The sequence below is a fragment of the Dermacentor andersoni genome, chromosome 3 (assembly GCF_023375885.2).
Source record: "Dermacentor andersoni chromosome 3, qqDerAnde1_hic_scaffold, whole genome shotgun sequence".
NCBI lineage: Eukaryota > Metazoa > Arthropoda > Arachnida > Ixodida > Ixodidae > Dermacentor > Dermacentor andersoni.
In genome coordinates this window covers 68,671,529-68,681,957 of record NC_092816.1, presented here as the reverse complement: position 1 = coordinate 68,681,957, position 10,429 = coordinate 68,671,529, and the positions used below count along the sequence as shown (strand labels likewise).

Here is a 10,429-nt window from a genome sequence, read left to right as displayed (position 1 = left end):
CGGCCATGCACGTCTGGAAGAGGGCCGAGCGAGACAAGCTAAATGCCATGATAAGGAGGGGGATCAAGAGCGCGCTTGGACTACCAAACTACACAAGCACCGACCGACTCCTGCAGTTGGGTATTCATAACACCCTGGAAGAAATTGCAGAAGCACAAGAAAGGGCACAGATTCTCAGGCTCTCCGGCACCAGGGCAGGCAGACGACTCCTAACAGAGATGGGCGTCCCCCTGGCCACTGTCGAAGACGCCTATCAGGGCCTTCCGAAAGAGCAGAAAGACAGCATCCTCATATCGCCTGCCCCGCGCAATATGCATCCCCAGCGCAACCTAGAAAGAAGGAAGGCCAGGGTGGTGGCGCTCCTACGCCGCGCGACAAAACTCCCTGGCGGCAGCTGCTTCGTTGACGCGGCCCAGTATGGCAACATCAACAATTTCACAGTAGTGTCGATCAACCACAGGGGTTCGACCGTTAACGCCGCTTCGGTACGAAGCGCGTCGTCGCGTGCGGCCGAGCAAGTGGCCATTGCCTTGGCCCTCTTGGACGGCAAACATGCCCATATCTTCAGCGACTCCAGGGCAGCCATCCGCGCCTTCAGCGTTGGCGCTGTGTGTAAGGAAGCCTGTCGAATCCTCGACGGCAAAAGCATCGCTACCCACACCCTCACGTGGTTCCCCGCTAACATGGGATCCATCATGGGAGGCCCCACAAACCTCAACGAGCTGGCCCACTCCAAGGCGCGAGGTCTCGCTCTCCGCGACCATGGAGAACTCCAACGCCGGCCCGCAGTGGTGGAGAACAGAGATCAACCGACCACATACAATGAAACTGCGCAGCACTTTTATCTCGGCAGGAGAGACTTTCCTCTTCCACACAAGAAGTTAAATAGAGCGCAGGCATTGACCCTCAGATTATTGCAAACAGACTCGTATCCCAGCCCAGCTTTATTCCACAAGCTTTATCCCGACACCTATGCCACTGATTCTTGCAGGCACTGCAATGCCATCGCTAGCCTAGACCATATGCTCTGGCGTTGCGCCTCGTTACGAGGCACAGAACAAATCAATGAGGACAAGTGGCTCTCCGCTATCAAGAGCCCCGATGCCGGGGCGCAACTATGGGCTGTCCAGAGGGCCCACGATGCGGCGGTCGGGCATGGCCTGACTCTCCCAACGTGGGAGCGGCCCGCAGCGCGCTGAGTCGCGTACCTCAGGACCTTCATTAAAGTTTTGCATCCTTCCATCCATCCATTCCACTCTGTGAATGTGGATCATCAGCGAAGCTGTTTAGCACACGACGGAGAGGTAACAGATAATCATACAATAATGTAGGAACTCATTTAATGTAATTTTGTATAGATTCGCTTGGACGACGGGACCACCTTTTTGAAGAGTCGGAGGAAACTAGACGCGTGTGAAGTTTCGATGGGACCGCCACCACGGAAGAGCGGAAGGAAAGGAAATGCCAAGCACTTTGAACATCGACAAAGAGAGGGTGGTGCGAACGTAGACATGGCCGACGCGGGTCAAAGTGTAGTATCTTTTTTAATCTGCTTAATATCTGATACGGGTTCTATTAGGGCCCAAAATATTGAACTTATTTTTGCAAGTTGGCAGAGTGCTTGAAGCCTGCTTCACCTCCGCCGCCGGTTCGCCCGGTATTGCACTACTTCCGGGATCGGTCCACGGTTTTTGCACATGCAAAACGAACATCCACTGAACACTAGCCATGAATAGCTTCGCTGTAGAACATGTCTCTAAGGGTTTGATTAAAACGCTCTTTGAGAACACTTGCTTGTCGATGGTAAGACGTGGTGAGCTGATGGCGTGATAGACAAGACCGTACTTTCTGGGTAATGACCTTTGACAGGAATTTAGAGTTTCGGTCAGTCACCAGTTGGCGTGGGGTTCCATGTTGGAAAATAACGTTGTGGCGTAGAAAATGGGCAAAATCTGTGGCGCACCTTGTTGATAGCGCTCGGGTTGTGCATAGTGCCTGACATAATCTATAGCGACAGCTACCCACTTGTGTCCAGATGTGGACACAAAAATAGCCAAGTAAGTCAAAGCCAATGCAAAATAATGACTCCGACGCGATGTCGAGCGGTTAAAGATGCCCTGGAAGAGGAGCCAATGGCGTTTTGAGGCTTTGGAATTACCCACAAACCCCAATGTATTTTCGTACCAAGTGGGCGAGGCCAGGCCACTCGTCGACGGATCCTGTCGAAAGTTGGAGAGACGCCGAGGTGGCCGGCAACTGGTACGTCCTGGAGCTCGTAGAAAGTGGTCAAACGGAGGTGTTTGGGAACGACGAGGAGGAGGGAAGGACCGCCATTCTGAATGTTGTGACGGTATACTGCATTATCCTTGGGCACTAACAAGCGAAAGGAGGCGTCGGAAGGCGAAATTTCGAGGCAGTTGATGAGGTCGCGCAAGAAGTCCACACAGCGTTTCTAATTGGCGACGTGGGTCATCAGGAAAATAGAAAAAAAATGAATTCGTTTGCGTCGATGGTGACGGTAGGCATAACATCTACAGAGTATTGAGATAAACACTCGGCGCCTTGATGCATGTGGTCGGATTTGTGATAGAACGCATATCAATACTTTCGCAGAAGTGTAGAGCTCAGTGACCAACACAGCCCATAGGGTCCCTGAATGATGAAAGCCAGCAGAGCGCGTGATTGTCCTTGATTACAGAGAAGGGCTTGCCGTATAAATATAGACTAAATTTCGAAACTACCCAGAGAAGCAAAAGACGCTCATTGTTCAACCATTTAGCTGATTTCCTTTTTCCAATCCAACAATCTTTTTGCGATGTCTGTGTTACTTCCTGCTGCATAACGTCTTCCAGTTGTATTCCCAGATTGTTGTAGGGAGCGCCTTCATTTACATCTACTTTTTTGCAATCTATGTGTTTTGATTTTCGTTCATACTTAAGAATTCTTATGCTATAGGCTCGTGTTTTACGTTATAAGATATCTTCCAAATTTAAGGTTAAAAGTTTATGACCGATATACAGTTTATGCTTCCCATGTTCATCTACCATCATTTGATCTGGCCGATCGTAGAGCATTTCTGAAGTTAAGACGTAGTCGATAAATGTGCCGCCAATCTATAAATTCTCCGTACATGTCTCTCTTACCCTTTGGTACTTCCTACCTCGCTTAATCAGCATGCCTACGCATCCGCCTTTTCTTGACTCAGTCATTCGTTGCACCCTCCTGTATAAGAATACCAATAACTTGGAGCAGCTCCAAATCTTGTAAATGCTTTTCAGTCACGATGCACCCGCAAAGAGCTTCGTCATGCAGCTGAGTTTCAATTTCCAGCCATTTTTCATGCTTGCGACCACTCAGCATGTTTCCATCATATATTTTCCCGTCAATATTGCCGTGCTATCGTTTGCTAACGAAGCTTTCCCTCAAGTCTAAATATTTTAAGGCAGTTTGTCGTGTGCGTATCATGGCCACGCACGCTTATATCGCCTTCCGTTTCTCTACCACGGGATGCGCTTTAAAACCACGACGCTGCAAGTTTGCTTCAGAGACTATCCTTTCCTTCCCACTTCTCCGCCCTTAAACTGGCTCTCTCAACTACTACACACAGAACAAAGCAACAGCGCGCGCATTAGATCCCATAGATGAGATGAATATTTACAATTAGTATTAGGGTTATAATTATATTCGAGTGCTGATTGCTGTGCTATCGTTTGTTACCGAAGCTTTCCCTCAAGTCTAAATATTTTAAGGCAGTTTGTCGTGTGCGTATCATGGCTACGCACGCTTATATCGCATTCCGTTTCTCTACCACGGGATGCGCTTTAAAACCACGACGCTGCAAGTTTGCTTCAGAGACTATCCTTTCCTTCCCACTTCTCCGCCCTTAAACTGGCTCTCTCAACTACTACACACAGAACAAAGCAACAGCGCGCGCATTAGATCCCATAGATGAGATGAATATTTACAATTAGTATTAGGGTTATAATTATATTCGAGTGCTGATTGCTGTGCTATCGTTTGTTACCGAAGCTTTCCCTCAAGCCTAAATATTTTAAGGCAGTTTGTCGTGTGCGTATCATGGCTACGCACGCTTATATCGCATTCCGTTTCTCTACCACGGGTGCGCTTTAAAACCACGGCGCTGCAGTTCTTGCTTTTCTTTTCTTTCTTCTTCTCCGCCCTTAAACTGGCTTTCTTAACTATACTACACGCAGAGACAAAGCAACAGCGCGCGCATGCGATCCCATAGATGAGATGAATATATATATATATATATATATATATATATATATATATAGAAAACTATCAGTCATAGCTCTCGTAGTATAGCCCTCTGGGCCGTTTCCTTTTTTTTTTTTCGAGAGTAGTCCTATTAGGGTTATTATAATTACACGAAGGTATTTCGCCCTCATCAGCAGCAGTCCTTGGTATAGTTATTCTGACGGCTAGCTTCCCACGCTATGCGTGCCGCCATCGCACCTGGTTAAGCTTTTCCTAGACGCTAGAGTTATGCTTTGTCCGCGCAACCTTGAGCGATCGGAAAGTGCGTTTCCCCCTCTTGGCCGGCGGAGAAGGGAGGCTTCGTTCCGGCCGCGAAGCTCTCCACATCTCTGTAAGGTGCCTTGTGGATGTCTCGTGCTGAAGATGCCCTCTCGGTGAGCGCATATTCCCCCCCCCCCCCCCCCCCTCATCTTTTAAGAGGTTCAATACATACAAGCATTTGTCTCGCAAACCAGATTTTTTTTCAAGGGAATTTTCCACGTCTCAGTAATTTCTCTCGTCGTATTCGAGTGCTGATTGCCGTGTTATAGTTTGTTAACGAAGCTTTCCCCTCAAGTCTAAATATTTTAAGGCAGTTTGTCGTGTGCGTATCATGGCCACGCACGCTTATATCGCCTTCCGTTTCTCTACCACGGTTGCGCTTTAAAACCACGACGCTGCAAGTTTGCTTCAGAGACTATCCTTTCCTTCCCACTTCCCCGCCCTTAAACTGGCTCTCTCAACTACTACACGCAGAGACAAAGCAACAGCGCGCGCATTAGATCCCATAGATGAGATGAATATTTACAATTATTATTAGGGTTATAATTATATTCGAGTGCTGATTGCCGTGCTATCGTTTGCTAACGAAACTTTCCCTCAAGTCTAAATATTTTAAGGCAGTTTGTCGTATGCGTATCATGGCCACGCACGCTTATATCGCCTTCCGTTTCTCTACCACGGTTCCGCTTTAAAACCACGACGCTGCAAGTTTGCTTCAGAGACTATCCTTTCCTTCCCACTTCTCCGCCCTTAAACTGGCTCTCTCAACTACTACACGCAGAGACAAAGCAACAGCGCGCGCATTAGATCCCATAGATGAGATGAATATTTACAATTATTATTAGGGTTATAATTATATTCGAGTGCTGATTGCCGTGCTATCGTTTGCTAACGAAGCTTTCCCTCAAGTCTAAATATTTTAAGGCAGTTTGTCGTGTGCGTATCATGGCCACGCACGCTTATATCGCCTTCCGTTTCTCTACCACGGGATGCGCTTTAAAACCACGGCGCTGTAATTTTGCTTCAGAGACTTTCCTTCCCTCCCTTCTTCTCCGCCCTTAAACTGGCTCTCTTAACTACTACACACAGAACAAAGCAACAGCGCGCGCATTAGATCCCATAGATGAGATGAATATTTACAATTAGTATTAGGGTTATAATTATATTCGAGTGCTGATTGCTGTGCTATCGTTTGTTACCGAAGCTTTCCCTCAAGTCTAAATATTTTAAGGCAGTTTGTCGTGTGCGTATCATGGCTACGCACGCTTATATCGTATTCCGTTTCTCTACCACGGGTGCGCTTTCAAACCACGGCGCTGCAGTTTTTGCTTTTCTTTTCTTTCTTCTTCTCCGCCCTTAAACTGGCTTTCTTAACTATACTACACACAGAGACAAAGCAACAGCGCGCGCATGCGATCCCATAGATGAGATGAATATATATATATATATATATATATATATATATATATATATATATAGAAAACTATCAGTCATAGCTCTCGTAGTATAGCCCTCTGGGCCGTTTCCTTTTTTTTTTTTTTCGAGAGTAGTCCTATTAGGGTTATTATAATTACTCGAAGGTATTTCGCCCTCATCAGCAGCAGTCCTTGGTATAGTTATTCTGGCGGCTAGCTTCCCACGCTATGCGTGCCGCCATCGCACCTGGTTAAGCTTTTCCTAGACGCTAGAGTTATGCTTTGTCCGCGCAACCTTGAGCGATCGGAAAGCGCGTTTCCCCCTCTTGGCCGGCGGAGAAGGGAGGCTTCGTTCCGGCCGCGAAGCTCTCCACATCTCTGTAAGGTGCCTTGTGGATGTCTCGTGCTGAAGATGCCCTCTCGGTGAGCGCATATTCCCCCCCCCCCCCCCCTCATCTTTTAAGAGGTTCAATACATACAAGCATTTGTCTCGCAAACCAGATTTTTTTTCAAGGGAATTTTCCACGTCTCAGTAATTTCTCTCGTCGTATTCGAGTGCTGATTGCCGTGTTATAGTTTGTTAACGAAGCTTTCCCTCAAGTCTAAATATTTTAAGGCAGTTTTCCTAGCCTCTAAAGCCGCTCGAGTTCGCTCTTCTCCTCGAGCGGCCATTTTTCCTAGAAAGTATGCGGACAACATGAGTCTCTTTCCACGTAAGTGTGAGGCTTGGAGCAGGAGCTGTGGCGCTTGAAAGTAGCCTGGGGCCTGACGAACCAACCGACTGAGCTATCTTTCCGGGCAACATCGAAGGGTCACGAGTTCAAATCACCTGTTATGTTCCTTTTTTTTTTTTCGCCCCTTTTTCTTTTTTTTTCTTTCTTTTAATGTCTTTTCCTTTATTTTATCACTGTACGGGAACCCTCCTAAAAAAAAAAGAAAAAAAAAACAATATATATCTTCATATATGTATGGCCTCACACTCACATGTGCAGGTCATAAATACCAGGTTCTGTAGCCGAGTGCCATCCATGCGGTATAACCGAGCTCAGATTGGTCCACCTGGACTGACCAAATAGGGCACCACTGTAGGTTAAGTGAGGCGTACAACTCCTGCGGGACCCGCCGTGGTTGCTCAGTGGTTATGGTGTTAGACTGCTGAGCACGAGGTCGGGGGATCGGAACCCGACCACGGCGGCCTCATTTCGATGGGGGCGAAATGCGAAAACACCCGTGTACTTAGAATTAGGTGCACGTTAAATCACCCCAGGTGGTCGAAATTTTCGGAGTCCTCCACTACGGCGTGCATAATCAGAAAGTGGTTTTGTCACGTACAACCCCATAAATTAATTTTTAATTTAACTCCTACGGGGACGGTAGAGTATCCGTCTCCAGTGCAAGAGGACCGTGATTCAAATCCCGGTGCCGCGCTATTCTCCACCGGAAAATACAAAAAAAAAACCGTGTGTTGAGAAAATTGCACAAACAGGCCTGGAGTGCGGCCTGATCCCGGTGACCAGAACCGGTAACGCACTCTCTCACCAGAGCAGGATTGGCCACCCTGGTGCAGTACTTGGCCACAACCTCCTATATGAATACAACAATCGAACCCCGGCCCTCAGTCCCCAGCAGCCGCGAAGCAACTGACCACGGCGGCGGTCAGATCTGTGACGCTGCAGAGGGTGCTAAGAATACCTGGCTCCGGACAGGCCGCCATTGGAATCTGAACCTGGCAACGTTTAACGTTAGAACGCTATCTAGTGAGCCGAGTCTAGCAGTGTTATTGGAGGAATTAGAGGGTAGTAAATGGGATATAATAGGGCTCAGTGAGGTTAGGAGGACAAAAGAAGCATATACAGTGCTAAAAAGCGGGCATGTACTGTGTTACCGGGGCTTAGCGGAGAGACGAGAACTAGGAGTCGGATTCCTGATTAATAAGGAAATAGCTGGTAACATACAGGAATTCTATAGCATTAACGAGAGGGTGGCATGTCTTGTTGTGAAACTTAATAAGAGGTACAAAATGAAGGTTGTACAGGTCTACGCTCCTACATCTAGTCATGATGACCAGGAAGTCGAAAGCTTTTATGAAGACGTAGAATCGGCGATGAGTAAAGTCAAAACAAAATACACTATACTGATGGGCGACTTCAATGCCAGGGTAGGCAAGAAGCAGGCTGGAGACAAGTCAGTGGGGGAATATGGCATAGGCTCTAGGAATAGCAGAGGAGAATTATTAGTAGAGTTTGCAGAACAGAATAATATGCGGATAATGAATACCTTTTTCCGCAAGCGGGTTAGCCGAAAGTGGACGTGGAGGAGCCCGAATGGTGAGACTAGAAATGAAATCGACTTCATACTGTGCGCGAACCCTGGCATCATTCAAGATGTAGACGTGCTCGGCAAGGTACGCTGCAGTGACCACAGGATGGTAAGAACTCGAATTAGCCTAGACTTGAGGAGGGAACGAAAGAAACTGGTACACAAGAAGCCAATCAATGAGTTAGCGGTAAGAGGGAAACTAGAGGAATTCCGGATCAAACTACAGAACAGGTATTCGGCTTTAACTCAGGAAGAGGACCTTAGTGTTGAAGCAATGAACGACAACCTCATGGGCATCATTAAGGAGTGCGCAATAGAAGTTGGTGGTAACGCCGTTAGACAGGAAACCAGTAAGCTATCGCAGGAGACGAAAGATCTGATCAAGAAACGCCAATGTATGAAAGCCTCTAATCCTACAGCTAGAATAGAACTGGCAGAACTTTCTAAGTTAATCAACAAGCGTAAGACAGCGGACATCAGGAACTATAATATGGATAGAATTGAACAGGCTCTCAGGAACGGAGGAAGCCTAAAAACAGTGAAGAAGAAACTTGGAATAGGCAAGAATCAGATGTGTACGTTAAGAGACAAAGCCGGCAATATCGTTACTAATATGGATGAGATAGTTCAAGTGGCTGAGGAGTTCTATAGAGATTTATACAGTACCAGTGGCACCCACGACGATAGTGGAAGAGAGAATAGCCTAGAGGAATTCGAAATCCCACAGGTAATGCCAGAAGAAGTAAAGAAAGCCTTAGGAGCTATGCAAAGGGGGAAGGCAGCTGGGGAGGATCAGGTAACAGCAGATTTGTTGAAGGATGGTGGTCAGACCATATTCACACTATCAATCAAGTGATAGAGAAATGTGCAGAATATAACCAACCCTTACATATAGCTTTCATTGATTACGAGAAAGCGTTTGATTCAGTCGAAACCTCAGCAGTCATGGAGGCATTACGGTATCAGGGTGTAGATGAGCCATATGTAAAAATACTGGAAGATATCTATAGCGGCTCCACAGCCACCGTAGTCCTCCACAAAGAAAGCAACAAAATCCCTATACAGAAAGGCGTCAGACAGGGAGATACGATATCTCCAATGCTATTCACAGCATGTTTACAGGAGGTATTCAGAGGCCTGGAGTGGGAAGAATTGGGGATAAAAGTTGATGGAGAATACCTTAGCAACTTGCGATTCGCTGATGATATTGCCCTGCTTAGTAACTCAGGAGACCAATTGCAATGCATGCTCACTGACCTGGAGAGGCAAAGCAGAAGGGTGGGTCTGAAAATTAATCTGCAGAAAACTAAAGTACTGTTTAACAGTCTCGGAAGAGAACAGCAGTTTACGATAGGTAGCGAAACACTGGAAGTGGTAAGGGAATACATCTACTTAGGGCAGGTAGTGACCACGGATCCGGATCATGAGACTGAAATAACCAGAAGAATAAGAATGGGTTGGGGTGCGTTTGGCAGGCATTCTCAAATCATGAACAGTAGGTTGCCACTATCCCTCAAAAGGAAAGTGTACAACAGCTGTGTGTTACCAGTACTCACATATGGGGCAGAAACCTGGAGGCTTACGAAAAGGGTTCTGCTGAAATTGAGAACGACGCAACGAGCTATGGAAAGAAGAATGATGGGTGTAATGTTAAGGGATAAGAAAAGAGCAGATTGGGTGAGGCAACAAACGCGGGTAAACGACATCTTAGTTGAAATCAAGAAAAAGAAATGGGCATGGGCCGGACATGTAATGAGGAGGGAAGATAACCGATGGTCACTAAGAGCTACGGACTGGATTCCAAGAGAAGGGAAGCGTAGCAGGGGGCGGCAGAGAGTTAGGTGGGCAGATGACATTAAGACGTTTGCAGGGACAACATGGCCACAATTAGTACATGACCGGGGTAGTTGGAGAAGTATGGGAGAGGCCTTTGCCCTGCAGTGGGCGTAAGTAGGCTGATGATGATGATGATGATGATGATGGTGGTCAGATTGTTCTAGAGAAACTGGCCACCCTGTATACGCAATGCCTCATAACCTCGAGCGTACCGGAATCTTGGAAGAACGCTAACATAATCCTAATCCATAAGAAAGGGGACGCCAAAGACTTGAAAAAGTATAGACCGATCAGCTTACTGTCCGTTGCCTACAAAG

General features: G+C 47.0%; 1 pseudogene; it reads left to right on the top strand.

Annotated features, from left to right (window-relative positions):
* The first annotated feature begins 1,511 nt into the window (after positions 1-1,511).
* Positions 1,512-1,691, top strand: LOC126520981 (U2 spliceosomal RNA; annotated as a pseudogene).
* The last annotated feature ends 8,738 nt before the right edge of the window (positions 1,692-10,429 follow it).